At 39.6% G+C, this 26,967-nt stretch overlaps 1 protein-coding gene across 14 annotated transcripts in view; it reads left to right on the forward strand.

Moving 5' to 3' along the window:
- Positions 1–26,967, forward strand: part of AOPEP (aminopeptidase O (putative)) — a 358,110-nt gene that overhangs the window by 2,596 nt on the left and 328,547 nt on the right. Inside the window, exon 1 of one of the 14 annotated variants that reach the window (XM_021677101.2) lies at positions 26,425–26,520. The exons of the other annotated variants lie outside the window; for them this stretch is intronic. The gene's annotated coding sequence lies outside the window, so the exon portion shown is untranslated. Of the gene's footprint in view, positions 1–26,424; positions 26,521–26,967 lie in introns of those variants that run through there. 14 annotated transcript variants of the gene reach the window in all.

Raw genomic sequence — 26,967 nt, forward strand, 5'->3', positions numbered from 1 at the left:
AATCCCAGCACTTTGGGAGGCCGAGGTGGGCGGATCTCCTGGGATTGGGAGTTTGAGACCAGCCTTATGAACTTGGAGAAACCTCATCTCTACTAAAAATACAAAATTAGCTGGGTGTGGCGGCACATACCTGTAATCTGAGCTACTCAGGAGGCTGAGGCAGGAGAATCGCTTGAACCTGGGAGGCGGAGGTTGCAGTGAGCCAGGATCACACCATTGCACTCCAGACTGGGCAACAAGAGCGAAACTCTGTCTCAAAAAAAACAAAACAAGAACACAAAAAGTGTTCCTTGAGTGATATTTGATATATGATAATTACGAGTTTACTAGACAATTAAATTACCTTAATAGGAATCCTTTATCCTAAGCCATTCTGGGAAAATGTTAATTAAATTTACTTTCCTTGTGTTTGTAATAAAGTAGGCACTTTGCTTGGATATTTCATTTTATTATATGTATCAAAATAATGGACCTTTAATTTCTGTTTTGAATGTGGGGACCATTTTAGTGGTTTAAATTATGGTCTACTAATACATAGAAACACTCTTTACTTTTTAATACCAATTGATTTACACATTTATTTATTGTGCCCTACAAAAGTATACACTATTGCACTTATGTTATCATAGTTCTATATGCATAAGTATCTCTTTTTAAAAAACTCGCCATTAGGCATTGACCACACATAAACATATGTTCTCAGTACAATTCTCTTTCCCTCTCCTCCTTTCTTCAAAAAGTTCTAAAAATTGACTGTATCAACAAAGGGAAATAATGCTCCTGCTGAAGTTTTCAAGGAATGTACCCATTTTGAGATGTGTATTTTATTTTATTTTTCTGAGACGAGGTTTTCCTTTGTTACCCAGGCTGGAGTGCAGTGTCGTGATGTTGGCTCACTGCAGCTTCAACCTCCTGGGCTCAAGTGATTCTCCCATCCTAGCCTCCCAAGTAGCTGAGGCCACAGGCATGCACCTCCATGCCCAGCTAATTTTTAACTTTGTTTTTTGTAGAGACAGGATCTCACTGTGTTATCCAGGCTAGTCTTGAACTCCTGGGCTCAAGCAGTCCTTCTGCCTTGGCCTCCCAAAATGCTGGATTTGCAGGCTTGAACCACTGCATCCAGCCTAGGTATGTATTTTAAGCCAAGGCCAGCTAAGAGCTGATATTGACTCTTTTAGTGTCCATAGTTAACTACTTGAGAATAAGCAGTATATTGTTAATTTTATTTTTAATTTTTATTTTTTTGAGATGGGGGTCTCACTCTGTTATCCAGGTTGGAGTGCAGTGGGACGATCACGGCTGACTGCAACCTCCACCTCCCAGGCTCAACAGAACCTCCCACTTCAGCTCCCAGGGTAGCTGGGACCACAGGCGTGCACCACCACACCTGGCTAATTTTTTGTAGTTTTGGTAGAGACAGGGTTTCACTATGTTGTCCAGGCTGGTCTCGAACACCTGGGCTAAAGTATTCTGCTTGCCTCAGCCTCCCAAAGTGCTGGGATTATAGATGTGAGCTACCCTGCCCAGCCTGGCTTGAGTTCATTTATCCTAAGGTTTTGCCAGTACCAGATTTGCAGTTTAAATTGTTTTGCCTGTCATGGTCTCCCTCTACCTTCTCCTTTTCTACTTTCTTTAAAACTAAAAATTACATCTGAGCTTAGTAGGTAGTGGAGGAGCAACTGAACCCAGACTGTCAAAATGGAAACCACGGTGCCTCTTACTTGATTGGGGTGACAACATTTAAGTGGAATTCAGACTGCACTTTCACAGCCTTTTTTTTTTTTTTTTTGAATCAGAGTTTTATTCTTGTTGCCCAGGCCAGAGTACAATAGCTCCATCTCGGCTCACCATAACCTCCGCCTCCCAGGTTCAAGCGATTCTCCTGCCTCAGCCTCCTGAGTAGCTGGGATTACAGGCATGCACCACCATGCCCGGCTAATTTTGTATTTTTTGGTAGAGATGGAGTTTCTCCACGTTAGTCAGGCTGGTCTTGAACTCCCAACCTCAGGTGATCTGCCCGCCTTGGCCCCCCAAAGTACTGGGATTACAGGCGTGAGCCACTGCGCCCGGCCACAGCCTAGTTCTTATTCTTCTCTGAGAGCCTTGTCTTTGAAAAGCAGATCCTGAAACTTTGTGTGATCTCATATTGCATGTAAATGGTTCTGGTGTTTGACTTTGGATATTGTACAATTCTCACTCTACTGTTCTACGGGTAGGAAGAGCTTTTTGCTCATGTTGTTATTGACTGTTAGAATGGTTTATAGTGCACTCATTTTGCTGTTAACTCATCACTCAGTGTTGTTTATTTCCTGAAGAAATTATTTTGAAATAGCATTTTTATACAAATAACCAATTTCATTATGATTTTTATTCTTGGCTTTTTCATTTGCTTACATTTTATTTATTTGATATATATTTTTTTCTTTTTTGAGACAGAGTTTTGCTCTTGTTGCCCAGGCTGGAGTGCAGTGGCACAATCATAGCTCTCTGCAACCTCTGCCTCCTGGGTTCAAGCAATTCTCCTGCCTCAGCCTCCTGAGTAGCTGAGACTACAGGCATGCGTCACCATGCTTGGCTAATTTTGTATTTTTAGTAGAGATGGGGTTTCTCCATGTTGGTCAGGCTGATATCAAATTCCTGACCTCAGGTGATCCGCCCGCCTTGGCCTCCCAAAGTGCTGGGATTACAGGTGTGAGCCACCCTGTGCCCGGCCTTATTCGACACTTGTAACTGAAGGTTTAGTTTTAGAAAGTGATGGAAATCAGGATGTGCTTGATATATTTTGGCATCAGTAGAGACACATCAGCCTGTTTTGTTTTGTTTTTCTTTGGCACCAGTAATATCTTGTGTATGTAGCAAGTACAGTGTGTATTTGGAGGCGTGAACTGTCGGTAATGTCTGGTAGAAGCAGAATTAGGCCGGGCGCGGTGGCTCAAGCCTGTAATCCCAGCACTTTGGGAGGCCGAGGCGGGTGGATCACGAGGTCAAGAGATCGAGACCATCCTGGTCAACATGGTGAAACCCCGTCTCTACTAATACAAAAAAAATTAGCTGGGCACGGTGGCGTGTGCCTGTAATCCCAGCTACTCAGGAGGCTGAGGCAGGAGAATTGCCTGAACCCAGGAGGCGGAGGTTGCAGTGAGCCGAGATCGCGCCATTGCACTCCAGCCTAGGTATCAAGAGCGAAACTCCATCTCAAAAAAAAAAAAAAAAAGAAGCAGAATTATAGAATGAATGTTAAAGGCTCAAAGAGTCTTTTTACTCTTCATTGATCAGCTGGGAGTCTGAACCTGGGATGATTAAATTATTTGACTGTATTCACATAGTATTAGAATCCATTATTTACAGGGTTTAATTTTTAATGTTTTATTTTTGTGAGTAGGTAGTAGGGTATATATTTATGAAATACGGGAGATATTTTTGTTATAGGCATATGATATGTAATAATCACATCAGGAAAAATGGGGTATCCATAGAACCCTTTTAAAAAAAAGAACAATGTTCTATGTTCTTTCAAATCACACCTCTTTGTATTTATGTAGCATCCTTATTTATAAGAGAGGCCTCCAAGTTTTTTGCTCATATGTATTTAGTTACCATTCTTATGTTTTGGGTGAGAGATAATGCCCCAAATTAGAAAGGCTGCAGAGAGGATCTACTCATATGACAGATAGCAGAGACACTTAAATTGATTTTGAAATTGATTATATGTGGGTGAGATTAGGAAATCTAGGATAATCCCAGGAGTCTGGCTTGGGCAACTGGTTAGATGGTGGTGTCATTCACTAGGAAAACTTAGTTAAAAGATCACAGCTAGAGATACGGATTTGAAGGGACTAGAGAATGGTTTGCACAGTCAAGTGAGAAGCATCGAAGCTAAAGCTACAGGACACACCAACCTCTAAGAAGTGGGAGAAGGAAGGGCGAAAGAAAGGTAGCAAGCAAGATAGAGAGGAAAGAATGGTATCACAAGTCCTAAAGGAGAAATTTTAAGGAGGGCCTTTTTATTTGTGTTAATGCTGCAAAATTAAGAGCTGGAAGAACCTACTGCACTTGGTAACTAGGAAGTCATCTGCCTCCACCATGGAGTTTTAGTGGCATGGTATGGATGTGAGCAGTGAACAGTGGCCTGATATGGGTAGAGTAAGGAGGATAGGGAATGAGGACAGTTCTTTAAGCTTTTTTTGAGAAGGAGTCTCATCCAGTCGCCCAGGCTGGAGTGCAGTGGCGTGGTCTTGGCTCATGGCAACCTCTGCCTCCTGGGTTTAAGCAATTCTCTTGCCTCGGCCTTGTAAGTAGCCGGGACTACAGGTGCCCACCACCACTCCCAGCTAATTTTTGTATTTTTAGTAGAGATGGGGTTTCACCTTGTTGGCCAGGCTGGTCTTGAACTCCTGACCTCAGGTGATCCACCTGCCTTGGCCTCCCAAAGTGCTGGGATTACTGGCATCAGCCACCATACCTGGCTGAGGACAGTTCTTTTAAGGAATTTGGCTGTGAGGAGAGAAAGAAGAATTAGAGGGAGATGTGGATTTAAGGGAGAGTTTGTTCATTTGTGGGTTTTTCCCGTAAGAAGAGACTGGAACATGCATGTTTCTGAGGTGGAAAGTTCTTGGAAACAGGAAGATGCTGAGGTTGAGGATTTATGGGGCTGGAGGTTGATGAAGCAAGGTCCCAGAGGCCACCAAAAGACACAGGCCACCTTCAGGCTATGCAGGGCGCGAGGGACACTTCTACTCTCTTGGGAGGGATGGGGAGAAGGGTAGGCACAGATGTGAGTGAGCGTGTGGGATGGGGAAGAAATATGTGGGAGTTCTTGTCTGATGGAGCAAAAACTTTTTAGTGCGGCAGGTGAATTTGCTGATACTGTGTTGATTTGTTGGGATAGGGATTGAGTAAAGTGTTAGAAGTTTAGAATAATCACCGAGAGAAAAGGACAGGGCTTGAGGGGGAGACTAGCGAGAAACATGAAGGGTTGCCTGTCTAGGAATGTTGGTGTCCTACCAATGTTGGAATCTATGAATATGTAGAGTCAGATAGTCTTGTGAGTGTGCTATTTATTTATTCAGCTTTTGTTGAGCTTAGTAGTTTAGAAGTAGAAGAGGTAGATGATTCCATTTATTAAAGATTTGGTTTTATAAAAGTTGTGTTAGAAGGATGAAAGAGCAAGAGACATGAGGTTAAAATGTTCCAAGAGTGTTTGAAGAAATGAACCATGTTATTCTAAAGAAGGGCATAGAGGCCAGGCACTGTGGTTCACTCATCCCAGCACCTTGGGAGGCAAGGCAGGAGGATCCCTTGAGCCCAGGAGTTGAAGACCAGCTTGTGCAATATGGTGAAATCCTGTCTCTACGTAAAAATACAAAAATTAGCCAGGTGTGATGGTAAACGCTTGTAGTCTCAGCTACCTGGGGGAGGCTGAGATTGGAGGATCGCTTGAGCCTGGCAGGTCGAGGCTACAGTGAGTTGAGATGGCACCACTGCACTTCAGCCTGGGAGACACAGCAATGAGGAGACACTGTCTCAAAAATTTTTTTTAAAAAAGGAGAAGATCATAGAGCAGGGAGTCTCCACTTCTGAAACATGTGTAATTCTCTGCTGTGGGGGCTGTCCTGTGCATTGTAGGATGTTAGCAGTATCTCTGGCCTCTGCCTATTAGATGCCTGTAACAGCTCTCTCTAGTGTGATAATCAAAAGTGTCCCAAATGTCACCAAATGTCTTCTGAGGGGCAAAATCAGCCCCATTTGAGAACTACTGTCATAGAGTCAGAGGAAGCAGATGGATTGGAGAAAATGTTAAAGCTAAGGGACTGGAGTCTCAATGAAAGAAGAAAGAAGAACAGGCAAGTAAGCCAGAGGAAGAGTAGGAAGACTGGGAGCCTGTGCTCAGAGGTTAGACTACTGAAATTATGCCAGAGGTGGAGCTCTTCCACATCGTGAAAAATGTCAAGAATGGACCATTGGTCTTCTTTCTATTATAAATTTCATAAACAGATTAATATCAAAGATCAGTATACATTTCTTTGAGAGTGAAGAAAAACAACATCTAGGCCTGTTTCATAACAGCAGTATTTATTTCCACTACTAGGCTTAGTGACCATTGTTCAGTCTGACATTATGTTGAGTAATTCTTTTGAAAACTGATGTTTTTTATTTCTTGACTCGTAGCGCATTTAACTTACATGCTATTTGAGAATAAACCTCTATTTTACATTGAGATTTATACCAAATGACAAAATATACGCTGTTTCTATCTTTGGACAGAATGAGAAAGAAAAACTTTTTCTACAAGGAAGATTGTCTTAAAAAACAGCAAAAAGGATGAAATAATTGCCTAAATAAGAGACGTAACTCAGACATTTTCAGAAACTAGTTTTCAATCTTAGTTTTTGATGCAGGTTTTCTCAGGATTGTGTAGTAATCATCATAGTGGTTATGAAGAGCTAGGACATAGTTGGGTCAGTGGTCATAATTCCTACTGGTTGTTTAATATTTGAAATGTACTATTTTTATGTCTACTGAGAAATTTATATACTAGGTAAAGCGTATCTTGTAATGTTAAAGAAAAAACCCATTAATTTGTTAAGTGCAGTGAAGGTGAAGGTTGTTGGTGCTGATCATTTTTGAGGACATTTTGAGAGTGGGGAAATGGAGATAATGTTACCCATCTGTGGTTAGGGAGCAAGCTGGAAAAGCAGTTTTGGGATGGCTTCAGAGTTTCTGAAATGACACGAGGACTAAGGCTTTCTGGTTGCTTGTTTCCTCACTCCCCCCATTAAGTGCTTCTCAGCTGACTGTTTTCTAGCATGATCTGAACTTTTACTTCTCTCTTGTAGTGTTTTATCAAGAGATTTATCCAGCTTTTTTTTGTTTTTTTTTTTGAGACAGAGTCTCACTCCGTCACCAGGCACCAGGCTGGAGTGCAGTGGTGCGGCCTCGGCTCACTGCAACCTCTGCCTCCCGGGTTCAAGCAATTCTCCTGCCTCAGCCTCCCGAGTAGCTGGGACTACAGGCACGTGCCACCATGCCCGGCTAATTTTTTTATATTTTTACTAGAGACGGGGTTTTACCGTGTTGGCCAGGATGGTCTCGATCTCTTGACCTCATGATCCGCCCGTCTCGGCCTCCCAAAGTGCTGGGCCAGCTTGTTTTTTTTATAGTACTTTTTAGGTGAATAGTTCTTCAATATTCTCTTGATTTGATTTTGTGATCTTTTTTCTAGGGCTCCAAAAGCCCTGGTTTCTGTGCTATGTGATGTACTTTTAGAGCAGTTCTTTTGCATTTGGGCATCTGATTATAAAGTCTCTCGTTGGCAGAAGAAATGTCAACATATCCTTAAATCTTAAAACTCTTAGAAGGTTTCTTACCCCCCTGCCTTTTTTCCCTAGTCTGTTTGCTTTTTCTTTTTCTTTTATTTATTTTTTTTTTTGAAACGGAGTCACCCAGGCTGGAGTGCAATGGCACGATCTCGGCTCACTGAAACCTCTGCCTCCCTGGTTCTAGCGATTCTCCTGCCTCAGCCTCTCAGCAGCTGGGATTACAGGCACCTGCCACCATGCCTGGCTAATTTTTAAAAATATTTTTAGTGGAGACGGGGTTTTACCTTCTCGGCCAAGCTCGTTTCGAACTCCTGACCTCAAGTGATCCACCTGCCTAGCCCTCCCAAAGTGTTAGGATTACAGGCGTGAGCCAACACACCCAGCCTGTTCTCTTTTGCTTTTTATTGTCCATATTTGTTTAAAACATATACATATGTACATGTTAATTGGGAACTAATTATAGTGGACTCAGTAAAGAAGATGTAAGCAACTTCTAGAATATGCCTTTTAATATTCTCCCTTGTAGGTGGAGACTGCAGTAAGCCGAGATTGCACCACTGCACTCCAGCCTGCTGCCTGGTGACAGAGCAAGACTCTGTCTCAAAAAAAAAAAAAAACCTCCCTTGTTTGATACTCCATGCTTCCAGTGAACTTGTTTTTTCACCTATGAGCTTAACCTACATTATTCATCAAGAAAGAATGGGTGCTAACTCCCATCTCTTTTACAAAGCATCAAAAACACAAAACTTTTTTATTCAGTTATAAGCCGATATAGGTTTTGTTATTATATCATTAGTCTTGTCACTGAAAAATAGAAAATAAGTAGGTGGCATTAAAAGCCTTGGAGTTTTAACTTGATTCTCATACAGATTTTTCATGAATCTGATCTATTTGATAGTTTATAAGAAGTGGCTTCTATCAAGGAATTTCCTATGATAGGCAGTAAATTCTCTATTGGTGTTTAATAACAATATTTTATTACCTTATTCACATACTTAAATATGAGGATTTCTGAGAAAAAGTTACTACCTCAGTAGAGAGTGATGAACGGGCTTTTGTACAAACCTGATTTGTTTTGGTGTTTAGGATCTGGTTCATCAAAGGAGAAATGGGTTCTTCTTTCCAGACCATGAAAACGGACATTTATACTAAATACAGACGATAAATTCAAAAGCATGACAGAAGACTATGTCTTGTCAAAGAATTTACACTTTAAAAAGCAGCAGCATTATATTAGCAGTTGCTGTCAAGTGGCAGATAGCACAGAACTGTCTGTGTACTTGCTGTCTGCAATAGTCTCTGTATTGTCTGCAATCTTGGTCAAATCAAGATCCTTCAGTGGTCACATTTGAGGAAATGGATGCCCAAGGACTTTGACTATTGTTTGTAACAAGTCTTTTTGGTTTGGAGCGTAGCATAACACTTTTTCTAATAAGAGAGTATTTCAGGTTCTGGAAATACCATGGTTACCGTATATGCTGTGTTTAGTCATTTTCTTTTTAATTTTTGAGACAGTGTCTCACTCTGTTGCCCAGGCTGGAGTGCAGTGGCATGATCACAACTCAGTGCAGTCTAAATATCCCAGGCTCAAGCGATCCAGCTGCCTCAGCCTCCTGGGTAGCTAGGACTACAGGTGCGTACCACCATGCCCAGCTGATTTTTTTTTATTTTCTGTAGAGATGTCATTTCCTGGTGTTGCCCAGGCTGACCTTGAACTCCTGGGCTCCAGCGATCCACCTGCCTTGATCTTCAAAATGCGGGGATTTACAGGTGTGAGCCACTGCACCTGGCCTAGTCATTTTCTTACAATGGTTTTAGAAAGTCATATTTTTTATGCTACATGGCAAATTGTAATGTTATGTAGTATTTACAACATTTAACCAGCTTATGACAAACACTTTAAACATGTCCTTGGGTTCCTTCTGTGTTGGTATAGTTCTGTATTTGTTTTCCAGTTTTATACTTTTTTCTTCAGCATATATATTTTAGCCTTTATAAGAAATGAAATCTCAAAGCAAAATAAACTGTTGAACGTTACCTTTAAAGCTTCCTAATTGATTTCAACATGACCTCCAAATTAAGTGTCAGTTGCCTATTTAAATTTAAAAGATGATTGAGTGCCTGAAGATCTAAAGATATTAAAGCTATACCAAATGCATTTTCTTACTTTAATCCCAAGTGCTTTTCAATTTCCAGGAATTTGTTGAAATCTCTTGTCTTGGGAAGGATGAACTGAATACATGTTCAGTTTACTATGTAGAATCTGGTGCTGGGAGTATATTTTAAACCTTTATGAGGTAGATTCAAAAGCCATTTAGAGAGAATGGGACACGCATTTGCAGTATATAAATTCTGGATCTACCTCTGAATTGAGAAATCTGTGTTCTATATTTATTCCCACAAAGAACTAGAATGGAAATATTGAGATCTGAATGCCTCTTGTTTGTTTCTTTTTATTGACTGATTTATTTACTGGCCTTGGCAATCCTTTGAGTTTATACTTGATCTTATTTCGCCCCTAGATACAGTGCTCCCTGCTGAGTTCATCTGCACGGCTGTAGCCCTGTGACATGATCACCAAATAAATCCTGGGGTGGAGGAGCTTGTCTTGCTTTCTGGCTGAAGGAAGTGTAGTTGCCTAAGACAGGAACAGAGGTACCTCTTGCCCTTCCTACAGTTTTCCTGTTGTAGGAAGTATAGTTTCCTACAGAACAGGACAGAAAGATGGTCAGCACAGTGTAGGAAGTGGGGGTTGTAAGGTCAGACAAAGGCCAGGAATTGGGGGAGGGATAAAGAAGGGTGCTTCTACTTGGAGTTGCCAACAAAGGGCCTGCTTATCACCAATATATGAGTTTTCAATAATGAGAATTTCCTCAACATACTGAGCAGCAAGAGTCCTACACAAGAAGCCCTGCAGTTAATGGTTAGAGAATTGGCCAGATGCAGCCATTTTTAGCATCACTGAACTTTACAGTGGATTTAAAAAAGTACTGGTTGGGAGGAGACCAGAGTTAGATTAAACCACTTCTCAAAGTTTGGTCTCTGGACCAGCAGTATTAATATTGGAACTTGTTAGAAATGCAAATTCTTAGACCCTAGTAGTGTGTGTGTTTACAAGATCTTTAGGCAATTCTAAGTGTGCACTCACATTTGAGAACCACTCAACCTAATTGTAGTGGCAAGATCAAAATACTGAGAAAGAATAAGTAAAAACTTTGTTATGTGTTAGAACATCTTTTAGTGTTTATATAAGGCTGGCATTCCTCCTATAGAGAAAGCTGTTTCACACTGAAGGACAGAAAAGACTGCTTCCCTTATAGATACCAGTAACATGCAGCATTGTTCTTATAGGTAGAGAATACCCCATTCGTGGCTACAATTCACCCTGGAATCTAAATTCTGCCAGATTATAATACAAGAGAACTTTTTACCTGCTTGCTTTTTCATTTTAAATATTTATTCCTTGATTGTATTAATATTTATATATGCATTGACTAGTGAAATCTTGTTTTCACGGCTTTGTGATGGCAAGAGTTGGTTTAAGTAGCTCATTGGTTCAGAAACACTAGATGCATAAAAATTATCTTGATATCCTGTGTAAAATGTAGATTATTGGCTGCTATCCTTGCATGTCCAGGAATCTGCATTTTTAACAGGCACCACTCACACCAGCCCACTTCCCACCCCCAGTGTTGTTTATTGGGCTTCTGGTTCTCCGACTATACTTTGAGAAACACTGTGCTAAATTTTGAAGGAGAGTGATTTTAAAGTAACAGCTTTATTGAGATATAATTCACATGCCATAAAGTTCACTCTTTAAAAGGATATGATTTATTGGTTTTTAGTATATTTACAAAATTGTGCAACCATCACCACTGTATAATTTTAGGATATTTCCATCATTCTTAAAGGAATCTCTGTACTGATTGGCAGTGACTCCTCATTCTCCCTTTACCCCATTCCCTGGCAACTACTTTCTCTCCCTATGGATTTGCCTATTCTGGACATTTCAGGAGTGACATTAGTCATTCCTTAATGTAAATCATGTAAATGTAATCATACAGTATGTGGCCTTTCATATCTTGCGCGTCTTACAGTGTTCTCAAGGCTCATCCATGTTGTGGCATGTGTCAGTACAACAGTACTTCATTTCTGTTTTTTGGTTGAATAATATTCCACTGTGTGGAGGGACTACATTTTGTTGATCCATTCATCAGTTGATGGTCATTTGGTGGTTCTGCTGTACATATGTTTTTTAAAACAATATTAACTATCTCTTGGATTTTTCAAATAGTCACTGGATAATTCTATAGAGTGTCTTAGAGGGGATTCCTATAGGAAGTGGGGACTGGATTTAGAGTCCTTTCTGATCATGGATTTGAGGAGTCTGTAGCTGTAATTTCTTTGGGCTAGTGAAATAGATTCTTCTAAGAGCTAGGGCAGCTACTTTTTCTCCAAAGCAGAACATTTGATATTGAAAAAGGAAATCTTACATGACTTAAGGACTAAATTTCAAAAATAGCTTCTGTTTAAAATAGTATTTTTCAGTGTTTCTGGAGGAGTAACTCTTACTGAAAAAGCTGATTTTTGTCTGTATTTTCCAATCTCTTCATTTTTACCCTACTGAACCCTATAACCCAACTGTATTAATCTAGATCCTGTTTCCAGTATATAAATATTTATGGACAGTAATAATAAATTATATTAGTTCTAATAGAGTTTACATTGTTTTGTGAATTTTTATCCCAGCATGACAAAAATCACTAGGTGGTCTGATACAACCTTCATCTTTAAATATTAAACCAATTTGTTTTATTTTATTTTATTTTTTTTTTATAGTTAGTATATTTTCTTCATTGAAAATTCTATGAAAATCCAACATTAGTATTAAAATTTCAATTAACATATTTTAATTACAGCATCCATAAAATCTAAGGAAAAATAAAAATAACCAGAGAAACTTTTAAGTGTTATATCATAAATTAGCAAAACAATGGAAATATAATATAAAATGATGCATAATATGATAGCAGCAAATAAACATACATATATCATATAATTATTTTTGCTTATGCAATGTATTAGATATTAGTGTTGAAACTGAATATCCTAAAGTATCCAACAGTGTGTAACTTCCTGAGTTGGTTTTTTTTTTTTTAATTGCATTTTAGGTTTTGGGGTACATGTGAAGAACATGCAAGATTGTTGCATAGGTGCACACATGGCAGTGTGATTTGCTGCCTTCCTACCCTTCACCTGTATCTGGCATTTCTCCCCATGCTATCTCTCCCTAACTCCCCACCCCTCGCTGTCCCTCCCCTCTTTCCCCCAACAGACCCCAGTGTGTAGTGCTCCCCTCCCTGTGTCCATGTGTTCTCATTGTTCAGCATCTGCCTATGAGTGAGAACATGTGGTGTTTGATTTTCTGTTCTTGTGTCAGTTTGCTGAGAATGATGGTTTCCAGGTTCATCCACGTCCCTACAAAGGACGCAAACTCATCGTTTTTGATGGCTGCATAATATTCCATGGTGTACGTGTGCCACATTTTCCCTGTCCAGTCTATCATCGATTCGTTTTATTTTTAAAGGCTACATTAATTGAATGAGATCCATACAGGTGTTTAATAGTACTTATCTTGGACCCATAGTGTGCAAAGCATTTCATGGAATTAAGGTCCTTCTTTTCGTATCTGCTTTCCTCATACCTTATTTCAACCATGGTACTCAAAACCTGGGCCCACCATTCTGCAGTGGGGACAGTGACTGAACTTGCATGTGACTAGGATTATGAAGGTTGTAGAAACTGTGTCATGTAAGAATTTGGTGAAAGAACAGAGGTTTTTCAGTTGTTGAAGAGAATACTGAGGCAGTGACAACCCTCGCAGTCATTCAGAGCTTGTCTGGAGAAATCTTATTCTTCCTTTGGGTAGTGGGAGAAATTGGAGTGAAGGAATATGTCAACAAGGCTGGTAATTTGTTGGGTTATAAGTAGGCCTAAAACATGGAGATTTTCCTAATGTTTCTTTCTTCTTTTTTTTTTTTTTTTAAACATAGAGTCTTGCTCTGCTGCCCGGGCTGGAGTGCAGGCTCAAACTCCTGGGCTCAAGTGATCCTTTGCCTCAGCCTCCTGAATAGCTGGGAGTACAAGCACATGCCACCATACCCTGTTAATTTTAAAATTTTTCCTTTGTAGAGTTGGGTTCTTGCTATATTGACCAGGCTAGTTTTAAATTCCTGGCCTCAAGCACTTCTCCAGCCTTGGCCTCCCAAAGTGCTGGAATTACAGGTATGAGCCACTGCGCCCAGCCCAGTTTTTCATTCTTATATACCTTTCCACCATCTTACACTTTCTAGAATATCTCGTCCAGTGTCTGATGGTAAGAATGGTTTCTGGATTCTATTTTGCCTGTTTAGCATATATGGAATGTTACATTATTGCATCAGCATTAATGTATGATTTTAGCCTTAACAACAGTGTATAAATGTGTAAAGTACTGTATGATAGTATAGAATTTTATATAGCTAAGTTTTATTAGATCAGGATTAAAATATACCTTCCATTTGGTATACTGTGTACAGTTTAGTCACTCCTTAAAATACAAGACCTGCAATATAGTATAACTTGCCTTGCCAATAAGTGACAAGATGTGGTGTGTTTAAGAGTGAGGGGGAAGTCTCTGGTTGTGCTGGATATCCATATTCATTTGGGGCTATAGAGAGTTCCTGGCCTGTTTCACTGTTGCCTGCCTGGTTCAGCTTATGGGTTTAAGATGGAATATACTGCTCTGTGCTTTAAATGGCCATTTTTGATCTAGGCTTGGACTAGGCCTCAGGCAGTAGAGTGTAGTGCTGAGACATCAGGGTCTGGAGCCAAACCAGGTGAATTTAAATGTCACCTCTGGCATCTTATACCTTTGTGAACTCAGCAAAGTATCTTAACTTCTCTGGGCCTCAATTTACTCATCTGTCAGATGGAGATAATAGTACCTACCTCATTGGGTAGTGAGGATTTAATGCAGTAATGTACTTAACGTACCTAACCTGCCTCATAGCAAGCACCCAATAGATGTTTGATGCAGCTCCTACTTGTTGTTAATAAAAGTGTCTAAAAGTCAAGGGCCGTCTCGAAGGTTTCTGAATAGAGGAGTTCTGAATTCACTGGATTCCCAAAGGAGAAAGACTGTGGTTCACCTGGTTTCTCTAAGGCATTCTGGGCTCCTGTTGCATGCTCAGGACAACACCTCAGGAAGTTTTTGGTGATTGGAATTCTCCTGGCCTTCCACTGTCTGAATATGTCACTGCCTTGTTCCTGAGCCTCTGGCAGGAAGAGTGTGTGTGTAGTGGGAGTTCTCTGATGGTTTTCAGAGGAGCATTGCTAAGTGTGTAGATATTCCATAGGAACACTAGAACATCAGCGCACTGTGAACAGTTTTGTATCATGTGTGCTACAGGAGAAAAGCTGTATATTTGTCTCAAGGGAGATATAGAAAAGGACAAGAGAAAAATAGTTTAAATTAATGAGAAGGACAAAGTGAACTGTAACTAAATCCCCATAAATATCATAAAACTACATTCAGTTTTGTATGATTGAAGTATTTATTCAGAAAGTATCTATTAAGCATGAATTCATACTGATCAGTCTAAGAGAGAGAATGCCAGGAAACTTCCTGGACCACTCATGACTGAAACTGTCTCTCAAATCCAGGTCAGATTCTTCCTGCTGTCTTCCTGAAGGCAGCTTGCAGGGCTCATGTTGGCTTCCTCTTCTCTCAGAGCTGCCTCTACCCACCCATCTCCTGGAATTCTGTGTTTCCCAAGGTTGGCTGCAGCGTGGCCACACTTTGCTTAGCTTCCAACTTTCCTTGTTGTCCTGGTGGTTGTCTTCAGACCCTTTGGGGTTAAGGATTTTCCTGCTAATCCTTATGGAAAAATAGAAAAGGATAGTTTAACGATTTGGTTAAAAATTAGGGTAGTTTGAAGATTTGGAGTGTTTACAATTGTAGTTTCCAGTCCAGTGCTAAATAGTAACCACTAAGATGTAACTGGAAGCCAAGTTAGGCATCTATCCCTGTTACACTAGGCATGAAGCTCATGAGACCCGTTCTATTGGATGGACTGTTCCTCTACCCCCTGAAAACCCTCCTTTCTACCACTAGTGGAGACTGAGGAAGTCAGGAAAGAACCACAAGAGCCCTCTCCATCTTGGGGGTGGAGTTTGCATTGCCCAGGATATCTAGATAGGTTGATGCCCTATTTTAAAAGGTACCTCAAATTTGTTTTAATCAGGTATGGCAAGATGACAGACACAGAAACAAGCTGCCTTTGAAAAAAGGGTTTATTATTATAGTTCCCAAAAGGAGGGGGTGCATCATGCCACACAGGGCCATATGAGGAAGCACTGGGTTCAGTCAGAAGGCAGAAAGAGTTGGGGGAAGCATGGACAGGAGCCTTTATTGGGTTTCCATGGGAGTGGCAAGACAAGCAGTTTAAGCAGATGAAGGATTAGCTAGTTTGAATAATTTTCGAGGGTTCTAGGGGTGGTCCCTGGTTGTGCAGTGCCTGGCTGTGGAGTGATGTAGGCAGTGGCAATATTGCTTGGGCTGTGAGAGTTAGATAAGGAAGTGGCTGCGGGTGACTGGACTGTGGATTGGTTGGTTTGCCTATGAAAGGCATGCACACAGGCAAGTTCTTTGCCATCTCTTGGAATTAGCTAGCCCTGGGAGGAGCAATTTCTCCAGGATTAGCAAGGCTCTGAGATGTCAAAACATCATAAAATACAGAAAATAAAAAACATGATTAATGCATAGAACTGTGCTTATCACAGAAGTAATTCTTTTGGGAGCGTTTTCTTATTGAGTGATAGGAAGAATGGTAAAGTGGTTCCCTGCACCCCTGGAGTTTACAGTCTAGCTTAGTAAATAAGGCCTGCACACATGAAAGTGACTAGCCATGTGGGACACAAGATCACATGCCAGAAACCTCAGTACAGTATAATGGGAGTTCAGAGAAAGGAGAGATGAGAATGTCTTAGAAGCAGTAGAGGGCAGTGGTTCAGAAGGCTGCTGGGTTTATATCTGGCTTTAGCAATTATGAGCAGTGTAACCTTAAGCAAGCTGGATCATCCCTGTGTTTTAGTTTCCTTATTTGTAAAGTGAGTTTAATAATAGTAGTACCCATGTCAGAGTTACTGTGAAGACTAAATGGAAGTGCCTAGCATAAAGCCTGGCGCTTATTAAGAACTCAGTAAGCATCAGCTGTTACAGCGCTGTCACGGAAAGTTTCGCAGAGGGGATAGAATTGATTGTTACCTCAAAGGGTGGGGGAGCGGGGAGTGGTGGATGTGGGTTGGTGGCTGGAAATGAGCCTGGCAAATTCTGGTAATGGGAGGTTGGTCTGATAGGATAAGGTTGAAAAAATAGGTTGATGAGAGTTCTAAATACTAAAGAGTTTGCATTTTTTTCTTTAAACCATGGAATTCATTCAGGGCCTTTCCCCCACTTTTTTTTTTAAAGCAGGGACATGACATCAAATTAGTGCTTCAGAATCTTAGTGGTATAGAGAGGAGAGACTTGGGACAGATTACGTAAGTCAATGTGAGAGATGTTTATATCTTAGACTACATTATAAGGAGTTACAATCTCACTCTATGGTCATTATCTACTATAAGCATAAACATATACCCATGTATAAATATTCTCTAAATCAGCTACATCTTAAATCAGCTACCTTGACTTGCTCTGGCATGTCTGAACAGAACTGGGCAAGCTGCAAACCCTGGTGCATGCCATTCCTTATTTGGAAACCCTCCTGACCTTCTCCTGACTAGTTCCTCTTCTTCCTTGCCTTCTTTTCCCCTTATCTGTTCAGGACATTTTCAGGTTTTTAGCCAATCGGGTCAAGCATAGAATGTGAGGTCCTGTTTTGGTATGGAAACTGGACACCGCAGTAGGGTGATTGTGTCAGATTATGAAAGTTATAAATGTCCCTGTCTCCTTCGTTCAGGTGTGCTTTCGTGGCAAGACTGCCAATGAGTTGCCCCCTTCCTGCAGGAAGTAAACCAGCCTTGCTGAGTGATCCATTGTCTCAGTGTGGATTTTTCCCAACCTTATAAACCTGTTTCCAACAGTCAGAATAGATTAAGTTAGCTGTAATTAAAAACAACTCTAAAATCTTCGTGGCCTAAAAAAAAAGAAGGTGTGTTTCTTGGTCATGCAGTCCCATCACAGCTGAACCACGGACTCTGCTCATCACAGCCATCCCAAGATCCAGGCTGCTAGAGTAGCCAACATGTCACATTTTGTTTACCTTAAGAGAGGGAGAAGAGCACTCTAGAGGGTTATGCACCAGCGATTAAATGCTAGGCCTGGAAGGGACACGCATACTTCCATTTACAACTCAGCACTAGAGCAGTCACATGTCAGTAACCAGTTACAGGGGTTCAGGAAGCCTTCTATGTTTGTGAGGAGGGGCTGGGTAGAAATAACTGGAAGTATTCAAAAATAGCACTGACGACCACACAGGGAGACTTCTTTGGAAGGTGGTTGTGTAATAGTTCAAGTGGGTGGTATTAGCTGCTGGGTCACAATTGTTGCAGTCAATGCAGAGAAGGGTTGGATAAAAGATTTTAAAGCAGTAGAATTTAAAAGTTGATCATTGATTGGGTCAAGTTACAAAGAAGACAGGAGTCAATGTGAAGCAAAACTCTTGGTGTGTGTTGAGGGGATGGTAGCAGACCAGTGGGGTGCCCTCAAGGCCTCTAGAGCTGTGCTCCTTGATGAGTAGCCCACCAATCAGTGCCTACCCACAGACTGTAATTGGTTTGTACAGAAATAGAGGTACTCATGTAGAAATTTTTATATTAATTATTCAATTTCTTTTTTTTAGACAGAGTCTCACTCTGTCATCAGCTGACGTGCAGTGGTGCAATCTTGGCTCACTGCAACCTCTGCCTCCCGGGTTCAAGCGATTCCCCTGTCTCAGCCTCTTGACTAGCTGGGACTATAGGCATACACCACCATGCCCAGCCAATTTTTTTGTATTTTAGTAGACACGAGGTTTCACCATGTTGGCCATGATGGTCTGGATCTCCTGACCTTGTGATCTACCAGCCTCAGCCTCCCAAAGTACTAGAATTACAGGCATGAGCCACCACACCCAGCCACTTTTCTTTATTTCTATGCTATAGATTGCCCTGATTATGTTTATGTTGAATCGAATACAAATTTGGGGCTTGTATTTTTGTGTTTTTTTCCTTCTCTCTCTTTTTTTTTTCTTTATTACACTTTAAGTTCTGGGGTCTTTCTCTTTTTAGTGATCTATTTTTATTATATTTTATGAAAGTATAAGGGGAAAAATAACTTCACCGCAGATTGTTGGAGAAGAATTGCTTTGGAGATAGGAGGCAGGGATGTAGAGATCAGAGCTGGATAGGGAGTTGAGTCCTTTTTGTAGAATGATTAGTTGAGTACCTGAGATGTGAGCAAGAGAAAGACTTCAGAAAGAGAAGAGGACCCATGGCTGAGCCTTGGGAGGCACCCAGTGTTCTGGAGACAGGCATGTAAGAAGAGATGCAGGCTGCTCTGTCTATGGAGTAGGCATTCTTTTATTCCTTTACTTTCTTAATAAACTTGCTTTCACTTTGAAAAAAAAAAAATGAGATGCAGACAATACAGTGTCCCAGGAATCATCAGAGGTGGTGGGAAGTTAGTTGTATAAGATGCCACAGATAGTCAAGGAAAATGAGACCTGCGGTCAAGCTAGACTTAGCAAGAAGTAAGTCATTGTGAACGTCTGAAAGTAAACTTGTAGTGAAGTGGTGTGGTCAGATGCCAGATTTCAACAGTTTAAGAAATATGCAGTCATAAAATAAAAAGAGTAAAAGCTTCTGGTCAGAAAAGTTTGATAGCTAAACAAAAGCAAAAACTAGACTGGTAGCTATTGATCCCAGCAAGGGAAAGCACATTTTGTTATTGTTCTTTCTAACAGGAAAACATGAGCAACTCAGAAGTCTTCTATCACCTGGAAGATGGGAAAATCAGTCAAGGAGGAAGGAGATGGCAGTGTTCCGTGGCTGGGAATGGAGTGGAGGACAGAGGCCATGGGAGTAAACCCAGGAGTGAGGACAGGGGTTGGATTGAACCCAGATAACTACCCACACAGCAGACAAAGTCATTAGGAGGGGAAACGTGGATGGGAATCTGCAAATCTCAGTTGACTCAAACGGGAAAATGCAAGCTGGCATGCTTGAGAGCTAGTCTTGATGCCGTGGTAGGTGTGGTCAAAGTTAAGCGAGCAGGGACTTGGGAGTCCCAGTGAGAGCATTAATGAAATGCTTTGACATTGCGACCATGGGGTCCAACCTGGGCTATTCAGCTTCTTCCTCTAGTCCCCACTTGGTAGAAATGAATATTATTGAATAACAAAGCAGTGGTAGGGAGGGAGAAATGGAGTGGGGCTTACTTAATCCTTAATCATGATTAAGAATAAAATATGGCACAAAATGGATTTAAACTAAATAAAATTATTTAGTTTAAATTGTATCTAATATTTGAAAACACTCAGCAAAGTTATGAAAAATACAAATACAATGCTTTAAGTGCTCTAAACATTATAAAATTTGAAAAATACTTCAAAACTTCTACCTATTGAAATAATCAATTGACTTCTCATTTTCATTGAGCTCTTTTTTTATTTTTAATTTTTCTGGGTACATAGTAGGTATATATATTTATGGGTTTCATGAGATATTTTGATACAGGTATTACAATATCTAGTAATCACATCAGGAAAATGGGGTATCCATCACCTAAGCATTCATTATTTCCTTGTGTTATGAACTTTCCAATTTTACTCTCAGTTATTCTGAAATGTAAAACAAATTATTGCTGATTGTAGTCACCCTGTTGTGCTATCAAATACTAAGTCTCATTATTGTCCCTAACTACATCTTTGTATCCATTAATCATCCCCAGTCTCCCTCCCAGCCTCTGGTAACTACCAGTGTACTGTATCTGCATGAATTCAATTATTTTAATTTTTAGCTCCCACAAATGAGTGAGAACATGGAAGTTTGTCTTTCTGTGTCTTTTTTCACTTAATGTCCTCCATTTCCATCCATATTGTTGCAAATGACAGGATCTCGTTCTTTTTAATGGCTGAATAGTACTCTGTTGTGTATATGTACCACATTTTCTGTATCTGTTAGTCTGTTGATGGACACTTAGGTTGATTCCAAATCTTGGCTATTGTGAATAGTGCTGCAGTAAATATGGGGATGCAGTATCTGATATGCTAATTTCCTTTCTTTTGAGTAGATACCTAGCAGTGGGATTGATGGAACATATGGTGGTTCTATTTGTGGTTTTTTGAGGAACCTCCATACTGTTCTTCATAGTGGTTATACTAATTTACATTCTCACCAACAGTGTAAACAAGGGTTCCCCTTCACATCCTCGCCTGTGTTTGTTATCCCTTGCCTTTCACTGAACTCTTTGAGTGTTAGAATGAGACAAGAACTGGTCAGAGATGCAGTGTGTTTGTTGTTGTGCCCACCTCTCCCTTCTCTGACCTAATTACTGTCCCTTCACCACCCCGAATCCAGCCCGTGGGTTTCCTCTAGCCTTTGCTATGGTAGTTGGTGCACCTCCGTTTGATTTTCCATGTGACATTGATACAAGGTAGCATGTCATGGTTACTTGGATTGCTGTGCAATAGAGGTAAAGCAGGAATGGCTGTGAGAAACAGATGTCTTGGACACCGAACTAGGAAGGAAGGGGTGATTTATTTCGGCCGGAAGCAAGGCGGCATAGCTACCTAATAGCCAAGCTCATCTAACAAAGGAAATCTCTGCCTTTATAAAGGCTTACAACTCTAGATATTACAGGTGAAAGGGTCTTGGGTTTACAGCTTTAGAAATTACATGTGAAAGGGCCTTGGTCCATGGAGTAGGCATGGGGTAGGGGTTTGATCCTGTTTAAGTAAAAACAATGCCTTCCATAAAGATTCATCCATACCATGCCTGCAATAGGAGGTCGATTAAGGTGGCGCCGGTCTGCCAGCCTTTACTTCTATTGAAATGAAATATGGAAGTCAAGGGGAAGGTGGTCTTAGATGCTTAGGTCTCCCTCTTCAGAGGCAGTGGATATCTTGGTTAAAAACACTCTGGAGTTCAACTGCTTGAGTTTACATCTTGGAAAGCTCAGGCACTTAGGCTTTCTGAGCATCATTTCATCATTTGTAAAATGGGGTTAACTTTTTCGGTACCTCGATTGTCAGCCCCCGTGGGCAGGTATAACCTCTTAAAAAATGGAGTAGAAAAGCAAAATCTCCATTTCTGTATAGCTGTAAAGAGTTCTCCCAGGAATCCTTTTCTGACCATTCTGCTATAATTTAGTTTAAGTGGCACGCTGTACTTTGCAAGCAAGTAGCAATCAAAGGGATAAATTCTTTCACCTTTGAAAGTAGAGTGAAATCACTTCCAATCTTATTTTTGGAACCCAAATGCCTGCTGATAATGTGAGCATAAACACAGTAGACACCAAAGAGGAACGGCATCTGAGTGCGAAGATGCGATCAGCAAAGCTAGAGTCAACACAAACTGCCATCAGGAAAGCCGAAGTCCATCACATCACATCATGTTTCAGCACAATTTAGAGTAGTCATATACTGATGGAGTAAAATCAGTTTTTGTTTTCAGTGTTCACATTTTAGACCTCTCCCCCACACTTGACTGGTTATAATATATAAATCAAGCCACAGCTGACAGTGATTTGCTTTTTTTTGTTCAGGAAAAGGTCTTTGACTGAGACTCTGACTTAGCCTTACTGCATTGATCTTCATCACAGGCACTTTTTATAATTCCCACAACAGCATTAACTCCAGCGGTTTTTTTTTTTTTTTGGAATATACATATCACAATAGAGTCTTTCATTACATGATCACAAATTATATGCAGTCACTCTTATATGCTTCATGAAAGCAGTAAATTTAAAGCAAAGAGAGACTGTTTAAAACTTGAGACCAGAGAGCACAGTTTATCTTATTTACAGTTTGGCTTAAAGATTGGTCTTTAAGTTAGTATCATGCCACATGTGGTAATCCTGCAAAGTGCTACATATTTTTATTTATAGTTAAGGGAATAAAGCAAAATCCCCTTTTCATTATGCTATCTTGCATTATTTACTCAGTGATAAATGACATTGCCTCATGGGTATGAGTTTTGTAGTGAAAGACCCTATTGTAGCATATATTTATGTGGGGAGGGGGGTAGTTAGAGTTACAGTTCCAGAGGGAATTTAAACTCTGGATATACTGGTACTTGTACAGTTAAAACATATAGCTCAGTGTTATTTTAACACTGTATTTTTACTTGAAGTAAAAGAAAAATAAATAGGCATGAATAAAGGGGAAAAGCTTAAGGTTGAAATGCAAGAAACCAATTAAAATGACTAAAGGCATATCCCAAACTCAAAGATTAAAATTTTACCAGAGATAATGGTGGTCATTAGATTGGCCAGTTTCTGCTGTTTAAAAATGACGTCAACTTTAAAAGTTTATTAACTGTTTAAGGGCACTAGAGAATAATTTCTAGCAAATCAGGGAGATATGAAAGTGAGCAGAAAGAAAAGTGTTGAGAGGCTGGAAAGTTTAATACCTGCCCAAACAGTTGAGGAGAAAACTGGTTCCATGCTATGTCAGTTTCTCCAAACCAATATTCTTGAGAATTTCTACTGAAGGAAATTCCTACTGAAGGAGGAAGGCAGTAGATATTTTGGAGGGATGATTTGTGTTTTAGAATATATTTGCTTTGAAATAGAATAATAAATTAAAAAATAGGAAATTCCAATTCTGAATAAAGTAAAAATTAGTTCAGCTTCTACTCATTCAAAATTTTGGAAAATTAACCAGTAATGGGCTGCTATTTTGCTAAGTACAAAAATAAGGACTTTCTAATAAATTAATAATATAAGTAAGATTTCAAGACTAATATATTTGAAGCAAATATGTCCCCTGCCCATTCTTTCTGCACGCAAAAGGTATCATTTCACTGTCTTCTGTGGCCTCCATTGTTTCTAATGAGAAGTCAGGTCATTCTGGTAAGAAGCCACCTGTCATCTCTGTCATTGTTCCTCTGTGTGTAATGTGTCATTTTGTAGTGGCTGCTGAAGAATTTTTCTTATTTTTGGTTTTCAGTAGTTTGGTAATGATGTGCTTAAGTGTGGTTTCCTTTGTGTTTATCCCGCTTAGATAAACTTTTGAGGCTTTGTATCTTTTACCAAATTTGGAAAATTTTAACTATTTTTAAATAAATGGTTTCTTTTGAAATACTTTTAGATTTACCAAAAAGTTGCATACGTAGTATAGGGAGTTCCCAACTCATCATCTAACTTCTCCTGATGTTCATATAATCATGGTATATTTGTTAAACTAAAAATGTAGCACTGGCATAATGCTTTTATCTAGTTTTCCCATTAACATCCTTTTTGTTTGTTTTAGGATCCAATCTAGGATACCACATTGCATTTTATCATATCCTCTGGACACCTCCATTCTGTAATAATTTGTCAGATTTTACTTGTTTTTTATAGTCTTCACACTTTTGAAGAGTACTCGTTAGGTATATTTTAGAATGTCCCTCATTGTGGGTTTGTCTGATGTTTTCTCATGCTTAGACTGAAGTTTCAGGAATACTAGAGAGGTAAGGTACCCTTCTCATTGCATCATACTAGAGGATAATAATACCAATATGACTTATCACTGGTGATATTAAACTTGATGACATGGTCAAGTTATATCTGCCAGATTTCTCTACTGTAAACATAATATTTTTTCTTTTCTATTCTGTTTTCCTTGGAAGCAAATAATTAAGTTTGGCCTATATTCAAGGGGAAGGGAATTAAGTTCTATTTCTTTGAAGAGGTAATATCTACATTGATTTTTTGGAATTCTTCCATAAGGAAGATGTAGTTTTGCCCTTCATGATTATTTATTCAACCAATTTAAACAAATTTATTTATTCAGTGTAAACAAATGATTACTTATTCAATTATTTGTTTATATCAGAATAGACAGATACTCATTTTATTCTTGAGTTCTAATCTAGTACTATCATTATTTATTTTCTTACTCAAATTGTTCCAGTTCTTCTGTTTGTCTGTTTGTTTTCTTCTTTACTTTATGACGATCTTTACCATATGATGCTTCAGACCCATCTTGTATTTATTTTCCCTGCCCAGCCTGAGAATCAGCGATGTCTCCAAGGAGGCCTGTTTCCTTTTGTTGGAAATGATATTTAGAAACCAAGATCTGGGTGCTGGTTGTACTCGCTGCTTATTGTTTTTTATATTTTGTGACAACATTCTCTTTTGCCTGTCTTTCTTGGACTCCAATTATGTGTCCCAAAAGGACCTGGGGCTCTGTTCATTCTTTTTCAACATTTTTCTGTTCTTTACATTTCTGTTCTTTCTATACAGCTGTTTTCTAGTTTACTATCTTCTATAATCATGAATCTTCCATTAAAACCATCCAGTGAAGTTTTTATCTCAAATACAGTATTTTTCACTTCTAGAATTCTTTTCCTTTTTAAAAAAGTAATTCCTGTTTCTTTGCTGAGTTTTCCTTTTAGTTCATGTATTACAGCATTTATGCTTAATTATAATATGAATATCTGCTTTAAAATCCTTGTCTGTTAATGCTGATATTTGGGTCCACTCAAGTTGGTTTCTACTAATTGCTTTTTCTTTGAGTTTGGGTCATGTTTCTTATTTCTTTTATGTCTAGTAGTTTTATATTTTATCTTAGACATTGTAATTGATACTTTGCAGAAACTCGGATTCTGTTATGTTCTTCTGAAGAATATTGGTGTTTTGTATTAACAGACAATTAACTTGGCTGAACTCAGACTTCTAACTTTGCCTTCACTGTTGTGGAGAGCAATCAGAATCTCAGTTTAGTTGAGTTAATTTTACTTTAAGGACACTGTTTGATCTTCCCCATATATGCATGCTTCAGGAGACAATTAGGGAATTAGGCAGAGTTTATATGCAGAATATGAGACTCTTTCTTTGTAGATACCACCTTTCCTAAAGTTTTCCTTCTTTTCTCTTCAGCTGCTGTGTTGATCTTGAACTCTGTTCTCTTGTTCTTCAGCCAGTAAGACTTCATGTTTCAATCTGAGTTTTAACTCATTTATGTGTAGTGTTCCATTATTGGAACACTAAGCTTGTGGGGGAGTTATTTATATCCTACTGCTCTATGTCATTGCCAAGGTCTAATATTTCACAAAAAAATTTTGCAACCTCTGGCATAACTGGGTTAACTGCCTTGCCTGGCACTTAACTAGGGCTTTCTTTGCGGTCAAAAACTGTAAAGCAGGAAGTTCAGTGCCATTCCCTTCCACGTGGTGGCTCCTTACAGTTCTTTTCAGTTTTTTGCCCACTCTCATGGGCCTTCAGAAATTTTTTTTGTCTAGAGTTTATAAGTACTATCAGTGGGAAGATTAGTCTGCCAGAAGGGACTCCACTGTTACTAGAAGTGGTACTTCCTTTCATTTAAGGGGAGGGCAGAATAATCTTTGTTAATCAAGCAGACACATAAATGTAAAACTAAAACTGTGTTTATTGTGCTACTAAGAAGCACACAGCTATGAAATCTAATAATAGGGGAATTTGACTTAATCAGCAAGGTCAGGAAAGTTTTCCTTGAGGACATGATGGAGTCCAGAGAGTTACTAGACAAAGAGAATGGAAGAGGATTCCACATATTTGTTGATTGAGTGATATAATCCAGCTTTCTGTATGTTTGGTCTTCTTTCTTTGCACGTATTCTTCACCTCTCAATCTTTAATAATCTCTCTGGGCTTCTGTGATAATAAAAGGTAATCTATAGCTATGGTGCCTCTAATGTTATACAATGAAGACCATCCTACATGAAAATTTCTTTTTTTTTTTCCAACTGAAATTTTAATTTTAGATGCAGGGATATATGTGCAGGTTTGTTACAAGGGTATATTGCATGATGCTGAGGTTTGGGCTTCTATTGATCCCATCATTCAGACAATGAACATAGTACCCATGAAAATTTTTTTTTTTTTTTTTTTTTAGAAAGGATCTCACTGTGTTGCCCAGGCTGGAATACAGTGACGTAATCACGACTCACTGTAGTCTTGGCCTCTCAGGGTCAAGAGATCCTCCCACCTTAGCCTGGTAAGTTGCTGGACTATAGGCATGTACACCACCATGTCTGGCTAATTATTTATTATTTGTAGAGAGAGGTCTTCCTATATTACTAGGCTTATCCCGAACTCCTGGGCTCAAGTGATCTTCCTGCCTTGGCCTCCCAAAGTGCTGGGATTACGAGCATGAGCTACTGCACCCAGCCCCATGAAAACTTCTTCAGCCAAAGGAAATGTGAATCTGGACCATTAAGTGGTATATCATGGTCTGTGGGCTTCTGGTCAATATGATCAACTGAACTATAAGGAAATCTCTCTTCCACTTCAAGTATTTAAAACAACAACAACACACATAGACACACAACTCTCTCATGCACACGCACACGCACACACAAATACCACATACTTGCATGTAATGTGCCACGGAGAAAAAACAGATACATATAAATGCATTCTAATAACAAACTTCTTTCTTATC

Source organism: Aotus nancymaae, unplaced genomic scaffold (assembly GCF_030222135.1).
Source record: "Aotus nancymaae isolate 86718 unplaced genomic scaffold, 86718_ANA_hifiasm-v0.15.2.pri h1tg000041l, whole genome shotgun sequence".
Classification (NCBI taxonomy): domain Eukaryota; kingdom Metazoa; phylum Chordata; class Mammalia; order Primates; family Aotidae; genus Aotus; species Aotus nancymaae.